The 24,678-nt window shown below is 35.5% G+C and overlaps 1 long non-coding RNA gene across 1 annotated transcript; it reads right to left on the reverse strand.

Annotated features, from left to right (window-relative positions):
* Window positions 1-7,629: 7,629 nt before the first annotated feature.
* Window positions 7,630-24,202, reverse strand: LOC109023826 (uncharacterized). Its single transcript, XR_008673041.2, has 3 exons — window positions 23,920-24,202; window positions 18,649-20,918; window positions 7,630-11,536 (listed from the first exon to the last, which is right to left on the reverse strand). It is a non-coding gene; the product is annotated as an uncharacterized lncRNA (long non-coding RNA).
* Between the last annotated feature and the right edge of the window lie 476 nt (window positions 24,203-24,678).

Below are 24,678 nucleotides of genomic sequence, written 5' to 3' on the forward strand. Positions count from 1 at the left end.
CCATGGAAATCAGAAAACATCAAAGCAGGGTTGGATTAATTCACTTTCTTGACTGTCTAGACTTAGGAAAGTATGAAGTAAATGTTTACAAAGCAGATTAAACTTAAATGGAAAGTGTGTTTGTAGTCATTACATTGCCAATACATACAAAAATATTGAGGAAGGCCAGGCGTGGTGGCTCACGCCTGTAATCCCAGCACTTTGGGAGGCCGAGGTGGGCTAATCACGAGGTCAGGAGATCGAGACCATCCTGGCTAACACAGTGAAACCCCGTCTCTACTAAAAATACAAAAAATTAGCCTGGTGTGGTGGCGGGCACCTGTGGTCCCAGCTACTTGGGAGGCTGAGGTAGGAGAATGGCATGAACCCGGGAGGCAGAGCTTGCAGTGAGCCGAAATCGCACCACTGCACTCCAGCCTGGGTGACAGAGCGAGACTCTGTCTCAAAAAAATAATATATATATATTGAGGAAATAGTCTTCCAATCTCCCCAAACAAATATCTGGTTCAACAAAGCAGTTGCTCACATCATCAACAAGGAAGTGCATTTTTGACATACTTTTTTTTTTTTTTGAGACAGAGTTTCACTCTTGTTGCCCAGGCTGGAGTGCGATGGCACGATTTCGGCTCACTGCAACCTCTGCCTTCTGGGTTCAAGCGATTCTGCTGCCTCAGCCTCCCGAGTAGCTGGGATTATAGGCATGCACCACCACAACCAGCTAGTTCTGTGTTTTTAGTAGAGATGGGGTTTCACCATGTTGGTCAGGCTGGTCTCGAACTCCTGATCTCAGGTGATCCACTCGCCTCTGCCTCTCAAAGTGCCGGGATTACAGGCATGAGCCACTGCACCTGGCATACATTTTTATTGCTTCACTTTATTTTACTCATAAGCATAAATTATCAACCAACATTCATTGTCCCCAAGAGTCCGTTATTAAATATTTACCAGAAAATGGCTGCACAAAAGTTACTTCATTCAGAAAGTTTATTTTTATAATCTTCTCTCAGGAAGTTTTATATATTAACCCAGCTTTTATGAACTTAATGTTTGTTATTCCCCAAAATTTGTATGTTGAAATATAAACAGGAGGAAATCAAAGTAAAATGCAGGTATAAGCGTGGGTCCTTAATATGATAGGGCTGGTGTCCTTGTAAGATGAACAAGAGGAAATAGCAATCTTATTCTGTCCACCATGTGAGGACACAGTGAGAAGGCAGCTGTCTACAAACCATGAAGAAAGCCCTCAGCAGAAATTCCATCAACCGTTACTTTGATTTTGGACTTTCCAGCCCCAGAACTGTGAGAAATACATTTCTATTCTTTAAACCACCCGATCTTTGGAGTTTTCTATGAAAGCCCAAGCGGACTAAGACACCCGCTCCCTCTGAGCAGTGTTCTTCCTAACTGCTTTATTGCTCACTTAGCATAATATTATCAGACAAATTATTACACTCTAGTATAAGTGTTTCTGTTAGTCACAGCCAGTACTAATATTTATTGTATACTGTGTGGGAAATGCTTTTTATTTGCTATATTTGCAGCTTTTAACAAGTAAAAAATATTCTTTGTTCTTTTGGAGATTATACTGTAGTGTAGGGAGACAAAATAAACAAGTAAGAAAGATCAGTATTTTATGGGGGAATAAAAAAATAAAGGAAAATTAGATAATGTAAAAAAGTGATTGTGAAGAAAGGAAATTTTTTAGATCAGGTGGTGATGATTTGCTTTTTGAAATCAGCACTTTGATTTGCTCCACAAATTCCTAATTCTCTGCTTTCAGCAATGAAGCGTTCCTTCCACAGCTACTGGAAATGCTAAGAACTGCCTTTTTGCATCTAAGTCTCCCTCCAAACATTGACCTTAGCTGAAGCGAATTGCCTTTCTTCATTGATGGCAGCATACATCTAACGAAAGGATAATGAGTGTTTAAAGGGCTCTAGACTCCTCGTCTCAATTCAAGGCAACTCTGGGTGACCATTCCAGCTTCAGAGCTCCCCATGAAACTGACTGAGGCCTCCATATCCATGAATCGCCAACCAACTACTTTTGTATGACTGCATTATCAGCAACCAACTTCTTCCTCTGCCCAATTCTGCTTCCTTAACTCCTCACAGTTGTTATGCCTAAAAAACTCCTCACTAATATCTTCACGTGTGAATATCTCTGTTTCAGAGTATGTTTCATGGGGAATTCCACTACCAATAGTTGGGAACAGAGTAGTCCAAATAAGCAGATGTTAAGTGGAATTCCTGAATTACTCACGGACTAATTGACAAAGAAGTCTCTTTCACTACGGCAGGGTACCATGAATAGACTTTGACAGGGGCAGTGTTACAAATGTGCAGTTGTTGAAACCTCCATCGGTGGTTAACTAAGATGATACACCAGTGGAATAAAAATGCACTAGCATGTGTAAAATGGTGTTTCTTGAAGTATAGGAAAAACTGTAATCATGACAAAACAATTAGATAACTAGTGCTGGGGATAATCAAAGACTGAGACTAATTGATCAGCAATTAAATACAAAGTGCAAGTATCAGAGGAAGTCCTGGTGGCATATAAACAGACTCTTATTAATCAAGAATACAGAAAACGCTAGGCCTCTAGTCCAAGGCTTAGCTATATCATTAGCAAACTTCTGAGGTTAAAGTTTTATTCCAATATGTCTGTTACCGAGAGTTCAAGGCATTAATTGGAACAGTATGAGGAATTGAGAAATCAGATGATAACTTATGTTGAAGAGTTTCAAATTACAAAACTGAATGATACATCTGATCCTTCTATAGTAGTGGCCCAATCCTATAATTTTAGAGCTAGAAAAATTTAACTTGTATGAAGAGAATGCCTTATTAAGAGTACACTCTCATCACTCACTGCTTTCCCCTACTTCCCCTCTTACCACTAGAACAAAGCTAGAGCAAAGGTACAATATAACTCTATTATATGGCTCTGTGTCCCCATCTAAATCTCATCTCAAACTGTAATTCCCACATGTCAATGGAGGGACCTGGTGGGAGATGATTGGATTATGCAGACTGTTTCTCCCATATTGTTCTGTGAAGATGAGAGTTCTCATGAGATCTGATAGTTTTAAAACTCTCTCTCTCCTGCCGCCTTGTGAAGATACTTGCTTCTCCTTTGCCTTCCACCATGATTGTAAGTTTCCTGAGGCCTCCCCAGCCATGCAGAACTGTGAGTCAATTAAACCTCATACTTTATAAATTACCCAGTCTCAGGTAGTATCTTCATAGCAGTGTGAAAACGGACTAATAAACCCTATTTGGAAGGTGCCAAGTATTCCAAGAGAAGGCATTATCTTTCCAAATAGGAGCAATAACAGGTCAACATATACCTTTTGGAAATAAATAAATATGATTAGGATTATATCCTGTACGTTCTTGATCAAGGGGAGCAAAATATAAAGTTGGATAGGAAAAAAGTTTGTCATTTTATGAGCAATTCTCTCGAAAGTAGTAGTTAATATTTTGGCTAGTGCTTTGGGATACAACACTAAATCATTACTAGTATTTGTCTTAATAATTTGGAGAAAGCAGGACAAGTAGGAATTCCAGAACTCTTATGACAGATAAGTTAAGCACAATTTAAAAGACAGAGAAAGTGAGCATGTAAACGTGACACACTGTGCAAGTCCAACAAATCAACAAGAGGAGTGTGTTTCATGGGAAAGCTCCAAAGGACATTCCATTTACCAAAGACATTGGAAATGTGATTGTGAGTGAAGCAAGAGTATCTCTGAGAAACACGTAGGCAACCAGCTTTGCAGATTAGGACTGAGAGTAGAAAATGTTGATGCATAACTTTTTGCCATGATAGAAATGAGAATGATAGAATTCTGATGTCTCAGAGACTGGATGGCAGCACTTAACCATCAGAAGAAAGGTGGGTGCAATTATCACAATGAGGAAGGGAGGATGGTTGGGAAAAGAAGTGATTCATAGAGAACTACAGAGATAGTTAACAGACAACAAGGTCATAGGGACAAAACATATGGTCTCAGTCAATAATAGAATTGCTCAACCTACCAGAATGTTTTATTAAATACAAAATAAAAAATGGCAGATCGGGGATTAAAAGCAGTCAATCCAATGAAAAGTCATGTTCCCTTGCCCTGTTCTCCAACCATTGTAGACTCAGAATCTATTAAACGAAAGAGAGGATAAATCTTCCAGAGAAAGTCTCTTGCACCACCATGACAAGTGTGTGTATAGGGTGATGATTATATTAGTCCTTTCTGAAACACAAAAACTATCATTCTTTATTCAGGTAACCAACACTGAGAAAGGGTAATGTCCAAACGTTTTGATAATTGTTTGATTTGGAATCCAATTGACATTGATACAAAGAGATCCACCTTTAAGAATGCAGTTAATGAGACTTCAAGTAATAAATAATGTCCTAGCATAGTTTGGGCTTACAATGGGTCCACTGGCTCAAAAGACTTATTTTCACTTCCCTTTTTCACAAATGTATAATTGGAATAAACATTATATTCTGTTAGCTGAAAAAAATGTTCATATTTGTTCCTTGGTTAGTAGGGTGAGATCTGCAGTAGTGAAGAAGGGCAAGTAGAATTATCAATAAGTGCTGCTTCCTACTCAACATATTGTGTCAAAAGTAATATAGTATTGTGTGGCAGGGGAAAATATGAGATTGGATATTCTTGAAAAAATGACACAGGTGATATTCCCTCATTACATCCTCTTTTTGATTTACTAGTGTGACCCTTACAAAAGCACTCTGGAGAATAAAAGTAAATGAATGCAAATTCAAGAAAATCGTAGATCCAATTACAGCTGCTATTCCAGATGTTTATTTGCTCAAGTAGATTGGCACTCACTCAGATTCACTAACATACAGACATTAATCTGGGAATAGAAATTTTCCCCCACCCCTCTGAGAAAATAAGGGCATCAACGATTACATTTATGTAAAATAGTAACAATATACATTTATGAATTAGCTCGAGGGCTATGTTAACTCTCATGCCATTTGTCTGACATAGTCCAAAGAGACTGTACCTGACAAGAATATCACATTGTTCCACTATATTGTTGACATCATGTTAATCCGATCACATCAGAAAGTAGCAAGTATGTTGGTCTGGAGTGTATGTGATACAATCTACCTAGTTTCAGAGGCCATGGAGCATGCCTTGACAGCTCTCCAAAACAAACAACAAATTATTGTACCTAGTTTCATCTACCATAGGAAAGGAAACTCCTGAAGCAGAGAAATCAATGTTTGTTTTTTTAAACCATGTTTTATAGTGAACCTTTTCATTTTAAGCAGAATATATAGTAACATATCATGGTGGGAATTTAAAGAGCAATTATTACAAAACTCTGTATTGAGGAGGTTTCTACCATGGTGTTGATGAAAACTCAAGAGAATTAAAAAGTGTGCGATAGGTTTTTAAGGTTTAACTGAACAACCTTCTATTGGATGTAGAAGATCATATAAAGTAAAAGACCAAGGATCGTATAAAATTATTAAATTAGTCTATTCTGTATGTAGAGTTGAAACCTAAATAAACATGGAAGAAATATTTAGAGCATGTTAAATTGCTTGAGGAATCCAAGTGAGAATGATAAGAAGGAAATAGATTTCTGGATCTGAGCTAGAATATACATATATAAAACTTGAACTGCTAAACACATATTTAATATCAAAATCCAGAAGCCTGAAAGAGCTGACTTTAGTTTGACAAAGAAGTGGAATCAAAAATAACTCTTTGGTTACTGCAACAGTTTTTTTAAAGGAGTAGAATGGGCAAAGGATACTAAGAGACAAACATTCAGTAAGGGAACAATCAAGAGTGCTGGGTTATCAAAATGAATACAGATATGTGCTTAAAGATAAATGGACAAATTAGTTATATCCTTCATAGTTTCAGTTGGAGTAAAATATGAATAAAAATGTGATCATTTGATTTGATATTGAGAATGTCATTTTTGTGTTCATTGGAATGGTGGGGAAAAAAAAAAGTCTTTTGCCAATTATGCCAGATGTGGCTTTTGGTAAAGACAAATCAGAGACAGTTAGAGAATGGTAATTGAGTGATGCTGAAATGGAATCAGCAATGTACTTTTTTTTTTTTTTTTTTTTTTAGATGGAGTCTCGCTCTGTCGCCCAGGCTGGAGTGCACTGGCGCAATTTCCCAAAGTTGTGGGATTACAGGCATGAGCCACCATGCTGGGTGCAATGTCCTTTTTTAAGAGGCAATTTTTCTCTAAGAGAGGTAGAAGAGTGATACGGGAGTAGTGAGATTGGAGAGTATATAAACGCCAGGGCAAAAAAAAAACAGAGCTTTCTACATTATTTTCCTTTCAAACTTGGAGAACCAAGACATGCATGTTTCTATGATGTTTGAGATTTTTCAGTAAAGTAGGGTAAATGAATAAAGAAAGAGAGAGACAGAATAATTATAATATGGAATCATGTCTTTTCAAAAGGTAAGTGAGATAGGAAACTGAGAAGAAAGAAAATGCTACACTCCTGTCACAACATTAGCCAGAAACAAATCATCTGCAAGTTAATGTCTCTCTCTAGTTACACTTTCTGTAAGCCCTAATGAATCATTTTACTGGAACATTATGTATATTTGGTTATTTTATTATTCTCTATCCTTGAAACCCACATATAAACATTTGTTATTTATTTGAGACTCTGTTCACATTTTCTTTGAAAAAAATGGTATCCCCCTGCATACTGCATCAACTCATCTCATGTCCACCAATGAAATGAAACTATCTTTTATTCTCAAAAAATATATACGGTCTTTTTCCTACTGTCATTTTTCTCTCTATTTTTTTATAATGTTTTATCACATTCAGTTGTTCCTCCACATATTTGAATATTTGTGCTTGCTAGTGCCATATTCCATATTCCATTTCATATTACCTCTCTGTTCCCGTATATAATAAACTCACTATAGAAGACTGTCCCATGCAAGTGATTTGTATTGAGCAAAACCTTCCCCTACATGCACTATTTTCTAGATTCTCACCATTTGATGCCTTTCACTTGCCATTCAATTTCATGCAAAACATATTGATGTCAAAGAATAATGTTTTCTGAGGAGTTGGTCTGCCAAAGTTGTGGGAGTTTCAATCTTCAAAAGGAATAAATAGACAACAGTTTGACTATGTGGCTTAGTCTAAAGTGTAATCTTAGAGATTTATACTAAAACTATACTACAATATATACAGATCTGGATTTCTTTATATGCTCTTCTGTAATGTAACTTCACTAGCTCTCACACATCATAAACTCTCCAAAAGGTAATTGATTTCATGTTTGTGTACAGTGACAACTGCTTCTTTGTCTCATCACATTTCCAGTCATTCCTAAATAATTTATTGAAAAGTTAATTTTTAAAATAAATAAAAAATACTCACTGCTTCTTCCTTGGTGTTTTTGTGAAAATAAAAGATGATAACAATATATTATACATTATTATTAAATTTTCTTTATGACTATTCAGGTTTTTTACATAAATATAATTAATATTACTTAAATAATGTGAAGATGTTGAAAATGATAAATCAGTAGAGCTTTCATTTATTTGAAACTATCACAACATATGTGTGGTTAAAATAAAACATTATCTGGAGACTTTATAATTTTATTTCTACATTTGTGGTTGTGCAACGTAAATATTAACAATAATTTCAAAGTAAAATTTTGCAATTTCAGAAAAGATCTATAATTACAAAGACATTTGAAGTCGTAAGGCTACATTGATGTTAGCTATGCTTTGTGACAAAACTATGCCAACTATACCAAATATTATCTAAAATTAAAGATAAATTGATTTCATTCAAAAAGATTTGCAATTATTTTGCTTCAGTAGAGATATTATAATGAAGTAATATAAAAATTAGGCATCAAAGACTTGACTTCTGAACACATAGAAAATGATCTGCCTCACTGAATTCTTGTTAATTTTACAAAGTGAGATGTTTATAGCATACTACATTGTTATTATATAAATTTATATTACATTTCACATTTATTGATTTTCTGTTTATTTCCTTGATTTTATTTTTTTCCTAGCGGTGACATTTTATCTTTAGTTAAAACATTTCAATAAGATCCCTTTACTGCACTGATGCTCTCATCAGACTGAGCCAAAAACATCTGAAAATGTTGACAAAGGAAGGTGATTTTGAATTTGTGACAAGCACTGCTTTAAGCTTCAGTTTCACAGAAAGAAAATAGTCCCTTTTACAGACCTACATTACAAGTAAGTACACAAGCAAGTATCAACATAAATATTTGAAAACAAATGATTATATATTTATCAATTAAATTGGTATTGGGATGTGTGTGTGTGTGTGTGTGTGTGTGTGTGTGTGTGTGTGTGTGTTACTCTTCACTTCAAACACTAGGAATACCAGATAAGCTACCATCTATGTATGGATGATAAATAAAATATGATTAATATCACACTGAAAATAGTTCTCATAAAGCCCATTTAGGGATTTTGTTACAGTACTTGAAAAAAATCGATTTGCTAGCAACATAATAAAATCTTAGAAATTTTAAAAAGTGATGTTTTCTGGAATGTCATCACAGCTAAATACATCAGATAATGTGATATATGAGAGAAAAAGATTTTATATCCTTGTATTCTTGGTGTATTAAATAATTGATAGGGTTATTTTTCTTCACTATAATATTAAAAAGGCATTGCCCTTCTAAATGGTATATGTTTTAATAATCATTTTCTCAAATTGTTAGGCTTAGTGGGTTTGATTTTAATTTAATAATTTATTGACTTTGGCATAAGATTACATAACTGCAGGAACAAAGATTTTTTAACATTTTATTGTATAATTTTCAATAAAACAGAATTCCAACAGTTGTGAGAAATGAAAAAATCAACTACTATATGAACTTAAGTTCTGCTGAAAATTTGCTAGGTTAAAATAAGAGCAAGTTGGGCACTTTAACACTTCAAACTTAAGCAAAATATAATATTCTGGTCCACAGGTACACACAATGGCTATTTTTGCAGTCCAGTTTCTTTTGAAATTGCATACCTACTTCAATGTAATATTTCTAAAATGCTTCAGGGTAATTTTTACAAATCATGATCTTTTGGAATAATTCATTAATTTAACTAATATTTATCACTGTATGCCTACTATAAAATCATTCCTGAATATTATCAATTTTAATTCAGTATGAAATTCTTCCTCCTTAACTTTAATTCTCGTTCTTTCTCTCTTTTTTTCCTCTCCCCTCTTTTCTTTGTTCTTTCCTGACCACCCTCCTTCCTATCCTCCATCCTTTATTTCTTGTATTTTTGAAAGAGATAATTTGGGATTCTTTGGCAGCCAAGAGGATTGGCAGCCAAGCTAAGCGTGTATGGAATATAAAGAGAAAACACTTGAGATTGAGGTAAATCTTGAACAGCATTGAAAGTCAAGTTGGTGTTAACTAGATAAAATGTGACTAGGAGATGGGCATAGGCAAATAAACACATGGAAAGGTGAGGGAACAGGGCAAAAATCAAATAATGTAATGACACTGAGGGAGTATACTTTGCATCTGAAGAAGTGACATAAAAAAGGTCATGCAGGAAATGAGGGTACACGTTGTTACAAATCCTAGGTGCCATCACAAGAACTATTACTTTTAATATAAAAAATGAGGAAAGCACAGGATTATAAGAAGAAAATGTCAGGATCACAATTGCTTTCTGAAAAACATCTTCACTGCCTCTATTGTTCAGTAAATTGTAAGATAAAGTACTTGTGGGAAGATTTTTGTAAGTTTTTATTTAAACAGGAATCAGCTGGGCTTGGGAAGCCAGGGCGGATCACTTGAGGTCAGTAGTTTGAGACCAGCTTGGCCAACATGGCAAAACCCGTCTCTACAAAAAAATACAAAAAATTTAGCAGCTCGTGGTGGTGCATGCCTGCAATCCAAGCTACTCGAGAGGCTGAGGCACAAGAATTACTTGAATCCGGGAAGTGGAGTTTGTAGTGAGCTAAGACCGCACTACTGTACTCCACCATGGGTGACAGAGTGAGACTCCACCTCAAAAAAACAAAAAAAACCACAAAAACGAAATCAATCAGCTTTGATGATTAAAATAACACAGACCAACAACAATGATTGAAAAATCATTTAAAAAAGCACTATGTAAAATATCATTTAAAAATAGCACTATGTAAGTATTATTACTATGTATACCTATGTACATACACATATACATCACATATTTCTTGTGTATATTAATAAAATTATTTACCCTATCATAGGCAAGTTATTTCAATTTTTAATTTTTTGATTTAATAAGGATATTTGTCTCAATTAGTTCAGCTTAAGAAAACATCTATTCAATTTGGACATCTATTTGTCCAGCACAAGCTTTTCTGCTAAGCAACAATTTTCCAGCTGCATAAAGGCATTGTTAACTGCATTTGTCACAAGTACTTCAAATCTAATTTGTTCTAAACAGGGTTTACCTTCATGATACTTTACAAAAAACGATTTCAAATTATTGCTCATATGGCTTATTGATACCCTATTAGTCTACAAGCAGACATTTTACAATCCTCTAAATCTTCCCTTCCCTCAATTTGCTATGTCTGACTGAGAAACCTTATTGCATATATGTCATGAATACTTTTAAATCCGATTTCCTTTGTTCACTCACCCTGGTGAATTAGAAAAGATATATATCACTAACTTACTATTTTCCATATTTTCTCTAAGTATCAATCACATTAGGCTAATTGATTTTTCTATTTTCTATTCTATCACATTTTTATTCCATCCCCCAATTTCAGTCCATCTTTCACTTTCAGTCCATTAACCAAAACGTAGACTAGAATGCATGTCTCCTACTTTCATCCTTAGAGTTCTTATCTATTGCACTCTAAAATAAGATGTCTCGGAATAGGCTAGGAAGCCTAGTATTATCTTGAACACTTCAAACCCTTTGGCTTCATATTGTCACTCCTTTTTCCACTTCTTCCCATATGTATGCTTATGCAATATTCAGCTAATTGCACTTTACCTAATTTAATCATTGTTTGTGGCTTTATTCCTTAGCTTATGCTCCCCCTTTGAACAAAATCTCCCTTCCCTCTCTTCTTATTCTATCTGGCTACAAGATACCTACCCTCTGAGACTAATTTGTAAATATATTTCCTTCCCAGCGTACTTTCCAAATCACTTCAGGTTGCGATAAATATATTTTCTATATGCTCAAATGGAATCTTAATGTTACAGGTGGAGCTGTTCAATATGTTATTTAATAAATCACAATGCAATTTTAAGTACCATTAGACCGTTTTTTCTCATAATTTATTGATATTTGTAGACTCTTATTACTTATTGTCCTTAGCAGTCTACTTTGAATCAGTTACAAGGGCACAAATATCACTTTAAAGTACCTTTAAATTACATCTTTTAAAATTCATAAGACAAGCATAAAGCAGTCCTTATGCTTTTCCTCATCCATGTTTTCAAGAGTTCTGACATTTTCAGAAAGTGTTTCCTGAAAAAGAAAGGTGAGACGGTGTTTAATAAGAAAAGAAAATGCAAGCTTATGAAATATGAAAACTTTGTGCCATTAGATGATAACCTCTTTATTTTTGGCTTTCTATTGTGCACACAGGCAAGCTCTCATGTAAATTAATGTATCTTTGAAAGTGTATCTATTTTCTAGAAGAAATACATTCCTTGATAAAATCCAGTCTATTGTAATCCCAGCTACTCCGGAGACTGAAGCAGGAGAATTGCTTGAACCCGGGAGGCGGATGTTGCAGTGAGCTGAGATAATGCCATTGCACTCCAGTCTGGGCAACAAGAGCAAAACTCCAACTCAAAAAAAAAAAAAAACAATCCAGTCTACTAATCACAGTCTAACCTATGTAAAATTTCCTTACATCTGACCCTCAAGCCATCTCAAAATCTAGACTATTATAGAAAGTTTTATGTATGTATGACCTTACTGAATTTATAGCATAAAAATTTAATTTTTAAATGGCAAAGTGCACCATAAAAAGAAGCCTAAGAAATTAGTCTTTTTGTTTATATATCATATCTTGTTTAGCATAATTTTATGTTAAAAATTTACTAAACTAAGATCATGGCTCATTAAAATTTAGCCAATAACCAAACAATTCTTTAAAATGAAAATTTAACCAGCATTATTTTGTCTTAGGGTGGATGAAATATAGGAGCTTTACCAAATAATTTTAGTTATCAGGTAGTTTAAGTTTAGTTACATTATTGGATATAGGATATACATAAATGTGTTACACTATTGGACGGGACTTGTAAGAGTCTGAGATCTCTTCAGTAACCTGTTGCTCAAGGAGACTTGCATTTCAGTCTTCTAAAGGCCATAGCAATGTTTTATGAGTTTCCTATGCTGAATCACACTGAGCCTATGAGAACAATTATGGAATTTATTAACATATAGCTATTATTCCTCAGTATATCTAGACTGTTGCTCTATTAGATTTCTGAAGGACCAACTATCTCAGACAGCATCTTCATATCTCATACATTTCCTGGTTGACAAATCCACATTTCCAAATTGCAGTCAGTCTACAATGGAAAAGACCTGCAATCTATGAGATATACATGACCAGCTGGATTTGATTTTTTTAAAGATTCAAATGCTAAAATGGGTTACTGAATAATATCACAAAACATATTTCTTTTTCCACCTAAGCCACTTATTTATGGCAGTAATGTAATGAAGCACATTGATTTATGACAGTTTTTGGTAGTGACATATGAATTTCACATTGAGTTTCTTGCTCAATTAAATGCTTCCATGAAGGTGACTAAGTCATAATTTTTAACATCTGAAAGCCTAGATCTTCTGATGACTAGTTATTATAATTACTATTTTTAGATTTATTTAGTGTCTTTTAAAATGACAATGTGATAGACATGAAAGACTCCAATCTTTCACAGTGCCACAAAAGATAACATAAAAATATTTAACATCCCAAATGGCTATATGCTTTATATAAATATTAATAACTCATTAGTAAATAATTGTTTTACACTCAAATATTTTGAAAACCTTTTGATACCTGTGTTTCCAAAGATTACATTTTCAGACTGGACTTCTAGAAGTCTGAGATCCTTTCAAAAACCTGATACTCAAGGGTATTGTGATATCAAAAAGTCATTCTCAGGTTGAATATACATATTGATTTAATCATATATATATATGTATACACATGTATATACCAATTAGTCTTCTATATTTTCAGGGATATTATTCCTTTTATATAAGGATAAATGATTTAGCCTAAAATATATGATCACCTAGTGTTGAGGGTGTGGTCAATAATTTTGTTTTATTGTTTAAAGAAAATCTTCCCAAATCATATAGAGTGAAAAATGGCAATATACATGGCAGCATATGAAAAATGCTAAATTAAAAATGAGAAAGTAACATAGGAGTGGGTAGATTTGATAGGCCTGGGTGATGTCTCTTCAGGATGACCTCCACATTCTCTCACTGTTGCCATTAGTAGGTGAGTTTGAGTATTCATAAAACTTTTCGTGGTATAACTGACCCTCTATGCATTTGCCATTTTGTACAACAACCTAAACCTGGTTCTTTTTGCTACAGATATTACTAAAATTTCATTACTAATTACGTAGAAGAGAATAAATGCATCTGTGAAAATGCCTTTTAAATAAGCCTTTTAGTATAGTTATTGAAGCATTAACCACTGACCATGAAGCAATACAGCTGTTGTTCAATTTCCAGTTTCCTACTCACAATCTCTGTGACTTTAGCAAATTATTTATCCATCCCATGTTACAGTTTCCTCATCTGCGATATAAGCTAATACACACCTAACTCATCGATTTTTATAAAGACTTAGTGATTTATTACTTTTAAAGTTTTCCAGTTTTTATGCACAGAGAAATGTCAGGGCTTTCATTATTCCTGCTGAAGGTATTTTGTCAAACATCCAGATCATGTGTTCTTAACTTGGAGTTCATGGAATCTGTGTGTGAAATTCAGGGATTTTGAGATCTGGCATGGAAACAACACATCTTTGAAATTTCAGATTATTTTCATTTGATATATCTTTTGCAGATACCTCAAAAAGCCATTTATAGTTATCTTTATTGCAAAATCATAATTATTTTGATCAACAAAACATTAGTGATTACCATCTTCCTCTCTACAGATGGCTATGCCATAAAACTGGCCATCTATTGAGCTATATTGGGCCTGGCAATAGTCATTAGGCCACAAAACACTCAAATTCAGAGTTCTCCAATTCTGATCGAGACAAGAAGTTACTTTCCATCATTGCCCATTCACAATCATTTGCTGATCAATATGTAAAAGGCAGTTAAAAACCAGCCTAGAGTTTAATGTTCAGCCATTACATTCGTTACACTAATCCTTCTTGAAACATAAAACTTAACTTGCCTAGATTTAAATGCTTTCTTATTTGTGTTATGAGAAGCATATATATGTTACAATTTATAAAATACTGTAATAATTGTCAACATATTTCATGTTTATTGTAATACTATGTATTTCTATGTAATTTATGCATTTAAACACATATTTTGATGGGTAGTTTGTAAAACTGAACAGATTGTCCAGCTGGGCCATGGCACACACAGGTGCACACACACACGGGCACACACATAAATTTAACTTTCAGACTCTACCTACTAAGCTGGTTTGTAAAAGCTCAAAGGACACTTTTTTTCATGAAACTTTCATGGTTTTCCCCAAATATAGTAACAGTAACTACTATATATGAAGTGACTTACTTTATATCAGGCAGGCAATTTATATATACCATTCTAATAAGTCCATACAGAAAATCTGCAGGCTATTTGTTTTAATCCTCAGTTTACAAATACAGTCCATAGAATTTCAATAAATACTTAAAACTAACCAGACTGCTACAGGTTGAATTAAAATTACAAATTATAACTTTAAAGCAATATTAGATATATTCTATTTCTGTTGTATTAATCTGTCACTTTTTTTCCTTATTGTTTCTAGTACATTCTAATGCTTTATATAATTGATATCAGCCTTTTTTTGTGGCAAATGATGCAAAGATTTATACATAGTGGGTACTCACTACATATTTGTTTGACAAATCAAGGCATTGATTTTAATTCAGAGAGGGGAAGCGGAGACAAAGGAAAGTAACAAATCGAACAACATATGAAAAAACTTGGCTGGGCACGGTGGCTCACAACTGTAATCCCAGCACTTTGGGACGCCAAGGTGGGTGGACCACAAGGTCAGTAGTTCAAGACAAGCCTGGCCAATATGGTGACACCCTGTCTCTACTAAATGTACAAAAATTAGCCGTGCATGGTGGTGGGCGCCTATAGTCCCAGCTACTCAGGAGGCTGAGGCAGGAGAATCGCTTGAACCTGGGAGGCAGAGGTTGCAGTGAGCCGAGATCGCGCCACTGCACTCCAGCCTGGGTGACAGAGTGAGAGTCCATCTCAAAAAAACAAAACAAAACAAAGCAAAAAAAAAAAAAAAAAAACCTCATAAACCCACACATTAAATATTCAGAGATTTGAGTCTTTTTCTTTGTTAATTCTTGTAGATAATACTGACTTTTGCAAGTTAATTTTTTTTTGTCTTGGGTTTTGCTTTTTCAATTTGTAAGACCTTAGAGAGTCATTTCAAAAATAGAGCTAAGCCTCTATATACTCATTTCTTAATAATAGTATATCATTTCCTAAAGAAAATCAAGTGTGTTTTGTTCACTGTGTAAAAATCCATAACGCCAAAATAGTTTGATAAAATGAGTTATTGTATTTGTAGTTTACATTTATTCTCTAAATTAACCTACTTTTCTTTGTAGAACCTCCTAATCCATTTAATCACAATACTAATATTATATTAGCCATTTTCCCCCAAGAAATGAGTTCTAAATTGCTCCATAGCACACAAATGCTCTTTTCTCCCATGTTTTCCTTAAAGAAAATATATATCTAAGAGATTAAGTGAGGTTACAAAGTTCACACAGTCTTACAAACCTTGATGTTAGGAATCAGATGCTTAGTCTTTCTGGCATTAGCAGCATATAATTGTGATAATAGTATTATTCATTGATTTCTTTGTTTCGAACCAGCTACTGTACTGAGCACGTTAACACAAATCACTTCAATTAAGCTTGACCAAAAAACAACAACAAAAAAACTTTGCTTTATTATTTCTTAAGTTTTTTCTATTACGAAACTAAAGAATGAATAATTTTAGAATATTGCTCTAGTTTATAGAGTTCATAATAGAGTCTTGATTGTAAACTCTAAGTATTGTCTTTTGCAGGTGTGTGTTTTTAGCCATTAATCTGTGTGTTTCCTAGGAGATAGACCAATGTGTATTGCCATCCTGCCCCATGCTGGGCCTCTGTTACATCTTTCATGAAAAACCTGTTCATCATTTATTTCTCATGAAAAATCGTTGCATATTTCCTTATCATTTCTTTCTGTCCCCTGGGGCATTTCTTATAATAATAGTTGTTAACCATTTACTAATTGCCAGTCACTCGTCTAGATGCTGGGAACAAAACAGTGTGTAAAACTAAACTCCCTTTTCACAGAATTTACATTTTAGAGATTTCCTCTTTGACTAATGGATGATTTAAAAGAGCTTCGCTTTCCTAGAGTACAATCACTAATTTTTAATTAGGTTTCATTGTAACTGGATAATACACTCTATAAATTGTTAATCTTTTTAAACTTATCAACATTAGGTTTATATACAGTAAAGGGTCTACCACGGTGAATATACATGAACACTGGAAAACAATGTTGACTGCCGTTTTCTAGAAATATCGATTAGTACAAAGTGTTATTTGGATCTATGTCTTTATTTTTGCTTTCTTATTATTTCTCCAGTGGTTGTATCAATTATTAAGAAACTGGTGTATAATCTTTTTCTATAATTGTGAATTTATCCATTCTCCTTTTTAATTCTGTCAGATTTGTTTCAAATATTTTGAGGCTCTCTTATTAGGTATATACATTATAATTGATATTGTTTTTCTGATAAATTTTTATTTTATTTTATTATTATTATACTTTAAGTTTTAGGGTACATGTGCACAATGTAAAGGTTAGTTACATATGTATACATGTGCCATGTTGGTGTGCTGCACCCAGTAACTCGTCATTTAGCATTAGGTATATCTCCTAATGCTATCCCTCCCCCCTCCCCCACCCCACAACAGTCCCCAGAGTGTGATGTTCCCCTTCCTGTGTCCATGTGTTCTCATTGTTCAATTCCCACCTATGAGTGAGAATATGCGGTGTTTGGTTTTTTGTTCTTGCGACAGTTTACTGACAATGATGATTTCCAATTTCATCCATGTCCCTACAAAGGACATGAACTCATCTTTTATGGCTGCATAGTATTCCATGGTGTATATGTGCCACATTTTCTTAATCCAGTCTATCATTGTTGGACATTTGGGTTGGTTCCAGGTCTTTGCTATTGTGAGTAGTGCCACAATAAACATACCTGTGCATGTGTCTTTATAGCAGCATGATTTATAGTCCTTTGGGTATATACCCAGTAATGGGATGGCTGGGTCAAATAGTATTTCTAGTTCTAGATCCCTGAGGAATCGCCACACTGACTTCCACAAAGGTTGAACTAGTTTACAGTCCCAGCAACAGTGTAAAAGTGTTCCTATTTCTCCACATCCTCTCCAGCACCTGTTGTTTCCTGACTTTTTAATGATTGCCATTCTAACTGGTGTGAGATGGTATCTCATTGTGGTTTTGATTTGCATTTCTCTGATGGCCAGTGATGGTGAGCATTTTTTCATGTGTTTTTTGGCTGCATAAATGTCTTCTCATAATACTCCTTTTATTGAAGTCCTTTTTATGTTAATATATCTTCTCCAAGCTACATGTGCTGATTCTTTATTTGAAATGTATTTTCTAGCAATTTAATTATTACCTATTTTTGTATATTAAAAGTGGATTCCTTGTAGCCAATAAGAAGTTAGATCTGGCTTTTAAAAATTGACTTTGTCAGTCTAACATCTCTTCCTTTAGTCCTTCAAATCTGTTTCTCACTAGTATAATTTCCACCTAGTCTGAGAAATTTCCTTTATAATTTCATGTAGAACATAACTATTATTCTCTTGATGTTTTATTCACCTGAATATGTCTACTTCACATTCTATTGAAGGTTATGTTCAATGGGTATAGAATACTAAACTGACAGGTGTTTTATTATGTCTTCTTTTTTTTCTTTTCTTTTTTTCCTTTCTCTATGAAATTTGAAAATGTTGCTCCTCTGTCTTCTAGTCATGGTTTCTGACAATCCATTCAAATTATTACTTCTTTATGTATAATCTTTCACTTTTCTCTAGTGCTGTGAAGACTTTTTCTTTATATTTGCTTTTTAACATTTGATTTAATGGATGTAGGCATAGTTTTCTTAGACTTTATGTTGCAGAATTTTGCTCCTTAGTTCAGCTAAAACCTAGGTTCTTGTCACATGACCAGGAAAATTTAGGAATGCAGACACATTGAAGGGTTAGTAGAACAGGGTTTTATAGGGCAAAAAGAAAAATAAAACTTTCAGCGAAGCGAGAGGGGTTCCTGCTAACGGGTCCTCACCTCACAGATCGATTCCCACGTTACCACAGGAGCTGAAGAGAGCAGGCTCCTCCCCTGCATAAGGCATGACATCCATGTGGCTCCACCCACTTCCTCCAGTGTGCATGTTGGGCTCCAGTCCACTGTGGGCATACCCAGACAAGCCCTGGGAAATTTCCCTCATCTACACAAAAGCATCTGATGTAAACACTTGTGTGACGGGTAGGAAATTCTCCAGGGACACCTTTTTATCTGCCTAGCCATTTGGCTGTCTCATTCCCCCCTCTAAAGAAGTACCTCTAACTGCCATTAGAATAAGGATAAAGATAAGGATGAAGACAAATCTTAATTGCTTCCTATTGACAGGGAAGCTGTTTTGGGAAAATGGCAATCAGATTTCCCTCAGAGGCCTATTTCAGGGTTCCCAGTAAAAAAGGCCATCATCCAAGGCTCCAGGTGCAGACTGTTTGCAGTCTGATGGCCTAAAGGTGAGAAGAGACAAACAGGTTATTAGAAAATATGTATCAAAATGAAACAAGCAGTGGGTAAGGACAACTAGAAAATCCAGAGGCCTTTTACCAGTTTGCACAGGGAGAGAGAGGCCAAAAGCCCAAAGGGGAAAAAAAACCTTTTACCCTTTTGCTGGCATGTCACTTTTCTGTGTTCCCTTCCCCTGAACCTAATCCTAAGCCAATTAGTCTACGGTTTGAGAAATTAACTCCTCCCAGTTTGAAGGATGCATCTGAGGGAAGTGTTCTGTGGTACGGGACACCATTACCTACCTACCAATGAATAGAGGACAGAGGAAGAAAAAGGAAAAAAGAAGGCATTTTTTCAGAAGAGTCCCAGGGGTTCAGGACATGTTCTAAAAGGGTGCAGACTAAAGATGAATGGCTACTCATCTAGAAATAGGGGAGCATGTGTGCCTGGTTCCTTTCTTTTTCTAGCAAATACTCAGGGTGTGTGAGGGAGAGAAAGTGAGTTGTTCCTCTTTCTTTCCTCTGTCCCTGTATTGCTGAGTCCCACCAACTGTGACAGGGTGCCACCCATGGGTGTCAAAGTGGCTTTCATCCATGTTAACAGGGGGCCTAGGGGATGGGAATAGCTGCCCTGTCTTATGTCCTCCCTATCTCCCCTGCTGGCAGTAGCCTTTTAATTCTCTAGACCTCATTTATGCCATGGATACTAGCATGACCTTTATCCATGAAACAGGAAGGTTGGCTTAATCAGCGGGAATTAGTCATGCTCACCTATGCTGTGCCTTTTGACTTTCATTATTGTCTGGCTTCTGGATCCCTAAGATCCAGTTTTCTTAGGCCTTTGACACAAAGCTTGGAATTAACTTTGGGACCAAAAACGTGTCTCAGCACGGAAGTTGCATAGACTCCTTAACATAAGCCATAATGCTAAAGTGAAGCTGTGGAAATGAGTTCTCCTCCAACAAAGGAAAGAAAAGGGTGTCTTGTGACACACCCAGATAACTGGTGGCTATAGTTATGCTTGCTAAGATTTGGGTGTATGGGGTTTTGCTTTGGTTAGCTCCCTTGGTTTTACTTTCCCAAAAAGTAAACCTCCGGATCATGGGCATCCTATTTATTCCCATCAGCTGGCAGGATTTGCAGGATAATTGTTCAGAACTAAAATACTGATCCAGATTTTTACATTACCCATCCTCTTTTGTCCTTTCTGAGCTGCAGCCAGAGATTGTTGGTTGGTTCACAGGCACAAGCAGGGTCAGTCTAAAATGTAGGTAAAAACTTAAAAAGAAATAATAAGTCTAGAAACTAATGATGATAAGTTTTGAAACATAATTTCTCTCTGTCTCATCCTCATTTCTGTTAAAAACAAATCATAATAGGAGTGTGTTGCTTGCAATATAGACTCGAGTCTTATAATTGGCTTGATTATGTGCATAAAGTGCAGCAAAAACAATTATTTCTATGTAGGCCCTCTAGATTGGCTTTCATGAAAATCTGTTTCACAAAGAATCTCAGATAAGACCATTTAAAGCTGAGCCCAGCCCTAGATTTGTATCCTCACACACCTGTGAATTGGGTAAACTCCTCTCTTCTTGAGGTCCCAAGAGCATATGATGTCTGGGCCTGTTGGAAAGTGACATTCTTTACTCACCACAGGTTAAGAACCCTGTACGTGGACTGTGTAGACAAACGTTTGAGGCCAGTTTTCCCAAGGGGTTCCCATCAGCTCTGCAAGTTGAGCTTGACTGCTTAAAGGGAAGCACACATTTCCAATCAACGCCTGGTAAAACAACCGGTTTCTCCAATTGCATTCTGTTGCAAAAGAAAAAGGATTCTTATTGCACTGATGCAAATGACTATACTACCATAAGTTAAGAATACTCAATATTAGTTTCCAAATTCTGGAGAAGCCAGGCAGAGAGAGACAAATAATGCTCCAAATTTTGTTCACAAGTGTACACCTTACTCAATTATTAAAGGTCATAAATAGTTCAAAATAAGTTTCCTGGACTCTGAAAAACAAAACAATGATCAGCGCTATTCCAAGCAAAAGCTAAAAAGATTACTTCAGTTTTCTATTAGTTCAGTCCATTCAGTTAACTCTTGTTTTGCTTGCTATCCATGAACATTTCAATTTTCATGAGTCCTGTATGTTTTTCCTTTATTCCAATGTCACAATCTCCAAAGTTATCAGAAGCCTGCATTTGAGAACACCTGTCAAAGTTCCATAGCTGATTATAAACATCATGTGAAGAGGATAGGATCAAAACAAGACAACAATGGTTTGTGAGTAACAAAATGTCCAGGGTAGTTGCAGTCAGAAACATGATTGACAAATAAATTTGGTTATCTCCATGGTTTACAATAACTTAACATAATAGCTATAATTATGATTGATAGTATATGCTCAAACATTAGAATTTTTTAAATCCCATAAAAGTTTGGAACGTATATTAGTATTATTCACAAAAATACAACCTAAAAAGGATTGAACACTGTTTTGTCAATCCCATGTACCTAAAACATATCAGATAATCCATTTACCTTACTTTTTTTGATGTTGCAGGTGTCCTCTGTAGCATCCAAAAGTCTGGTATCAAGAAAGACAATTTTGAAACTGAAGTTTGATTTTGGGAAGGCTGTTAAGTATGTCAGGGATTTAAAATACTTGATGTTATGAAATAGGATTCCAGATTACCATGTTATTTACTTTGCTAAAATGATGACTCAGAAATTCTCAAAGCAAAAATCTGTTATAACACTTTACAAATTTTGCTGAAGAGTAGCTTACTGCTTTAAGAGTACCTTGTTGTGCTTTTATTTCAATGCTGAATTTACAGAAAAACCATATAATATTCTTTGAATTTAGTCAATATGTTGACACATGGGATTTCCTTTGCAAGGTTAATTTTTGCAATCCTTCCACAACTTGTTTGAACTTTTACTGTTATCTCATTTAATTCAAAACAATCTTTTAACCTTAGGCAGAATTTTACATTTCTATGCCTTCTTATAATCTTTTACTAAAAACATATTTTACTGTTCTTACATAACTCAAATGTAAATATATTTTTAGTGGTCTCAATTACATGTTATAATGGTAACTCCTAGCAATTTTTACCTTTAAAGTAAAACCTGGTAAGTTGTTTTCATTATGTGCTAGGTGCAGCCAAGGTTTGACTCCTTCCAGCACAACTAAGGGCATGGTTAGTAACATATGTCTCCGGGCCTTACCAGTTGTGAAGCCAGCAAATTGAATGATTCTCAAAAAGCATTTTATAGCCTTAAAACATTTAGCAAACCTAGTATCTGACGTGCATAATTTAGTCCACCTATTTAAATTTTGATGACATCTGCATTTCACCAAATAATCTTTAAGGCTGTTTTTATTTCTCAAAGATTAAAGTCATGAGAACTAAAAGCTACCACAGCTTTTATCTTTCCATTAAAAAATATTTGATCCAAGTGCTTATTTTTCTTTAGGCCAATTAGAGCTGTTTTTATAAACATCACAAATACAACACATATATAACTACACAGCCAGGCAGAAGAAAACTCAGCAGCCACAAGGTTTTTCATTGGCCAGTCTCCTAATAGGATTATTGTCCTCCAGGCGGATCCCTTTAAGAGACAGGGCTAGGAAAACATGCTGCTTCTAGGGCGTAATAAACAGGCATAATTGGGAGGCAAAAACAGATTTTGAGAGGGATCTATCTGCTTTTAATTCCTGGGGTTCCATGAGGAAAACAGATTTCTTCCCAAAAAGGGGTCAGTGGTGCCTTCTGTTTTTCTCAAGGAGTCCCATGCACCCCAGAGTTATCTTAGAGCCTCACGTGCATGCATCAAAAAGAGTGGCAAGACAAAATGGAGAAAAAGAATTCAGCCAACTGAGAAAAAAAACCCTTTTTCCAGCAAAACAAAATCCAAGGGGGAAAAAAATTAAATAAAGGCCTTTTAAATATGCCTATAACTTGGATATACACTTTTAATTAAGCTGTGTGCTCTTTAAGAAAATTGTTTTAAATCCCTTGTTATCTGGTTTTAGTTACGCCAAGCAGCCAATATTTCTGGCTTTCAAACTTTACTAAAGGCTCAGGGAAAGAAAAATCCAAGGCTGTTGAGGGGAAAAGAATCAACAAATTGCAAAGGTCATCCAGATATCAAACCAGAAGGAGTTTATTCCCTAAGCCAGGATTGAACCCAGCTGCCACTGTAAAATGGTGGAGGCTAAACGAAACATTGCCATGAGGTTACAGGTCACACTTGAAAGACGTAAAACTAGATGGAGACCTGAGCAAAGTTTGCTACTGACCATACAGAAAGTCATGCAAAGCACACTAGATTGGCTACAGATTAAGATCAACCTCATGAATCATTTTTAATAATTAAAACTTTACAGAGAATATAAACAGTGATCCTTATAATTCCTGGCCTAGTAAAATGTCTTCTAAAAGGAAAAAAAAAAAAAAAAAAAAAAACAAAACTCTCACTTAGAAGTTAACTGCTGGCAGGGTAGAGAAAGGCAGAAAAGTTTAAAGTGCAGAGTTGGAAAGATGCCTGCAGGAAGAAAATCTTATTCTCATGGAAATGGGTTCCTCCAGCAGGGCGAGGAACTTAAGAGGAGAGCAGGGAGCCTCTGGTTCACCTGTCTATCCCTTAAAAACAGGAAAAGGCTGACATTCCTGACCCCTGTAAGTGACAGGAGTGGAGGGGAGGGAAGTACAATTTCCCCTACTCTCAGAAAAAGTCCGAGGACACAAAGGCTTAGAAGATAATGGAAAAAAGGGGGCGTTTTTGTTCACATCTTACTCACCATTTCTCAAGCCCCGTGTTTGGGTGCCAAAATGTTGCAGAATTGTGCTCCTTAGTTCAGCTAATACCTGGGTTCTTTTCACACGACCAGGAATGTTTAGGCACACGGGCACATTGAAGGGTCAGTAGAGCAGGGCTCTATTGGGCAGAAAGGAAAACAAACAAAAAACTATTTGCAAAGCGAGAGGGGTTCCTGCTAAAAAGCACCACCTCACACATTGATTCCCAGGTCACCACAAGAGCTCAAGAGGGCAGGCTCCTCCCCTGGGCAAGGCATGAATTCCTCATGGCTCCACCCACTTGCCCCAGTGAGCATGTCAGGCTCCAGTCCACTGTGGGCATGCCCAGACAAGCCCTGGGCAGGTTCCCTCATCTGCACAAAAGGATCTAATGTAAACACTTGTGAAGAAGGCCAGAAATTCTCTAGGGACCCCTTTTTATCTGCCTAGGCATTTTGCTCCCACTTACACTATTTGGAATTTGCTGAGCTTCTTTCATTCGTAAATGTATGTCATTGACTGTACTGCAGATTTTGAAAGTCTTTGGGTATTTAGAAGTATGCCCCAATTTTAACTTTGGGTACCGAAATTACAAATACTTTAGACCTTTTAATATTGTCCTTCACGTTTTGAGGTTTCCTTATTTTTCTGTTTCAAAGTATCTCTTTAGTCTCATTCATTGTTCTGTGTTATGTTGGGGAATTGCTATTATCTATTAATTTGTACCATTTTCTTTATATTCAAAGTTGATTCCTTGTAGG

The sequence above is a fragment of the Gorilla gorilla genome, chromosome 19 (assembly GCF_029281585.2).
Source record: "Gorilla gorilla gorilla isolate KB3781 chromosome 19, NHGRI_mGorGor1-v2.1_pri, whole genome shotgun sequence".
Taxonomy (NCBI): domain Eukaryota; kingdom Metazoa; phylum Chordata; class Mammalia; order Primates; family Hominidae; genus Gorilla; species Gorilla gorilla.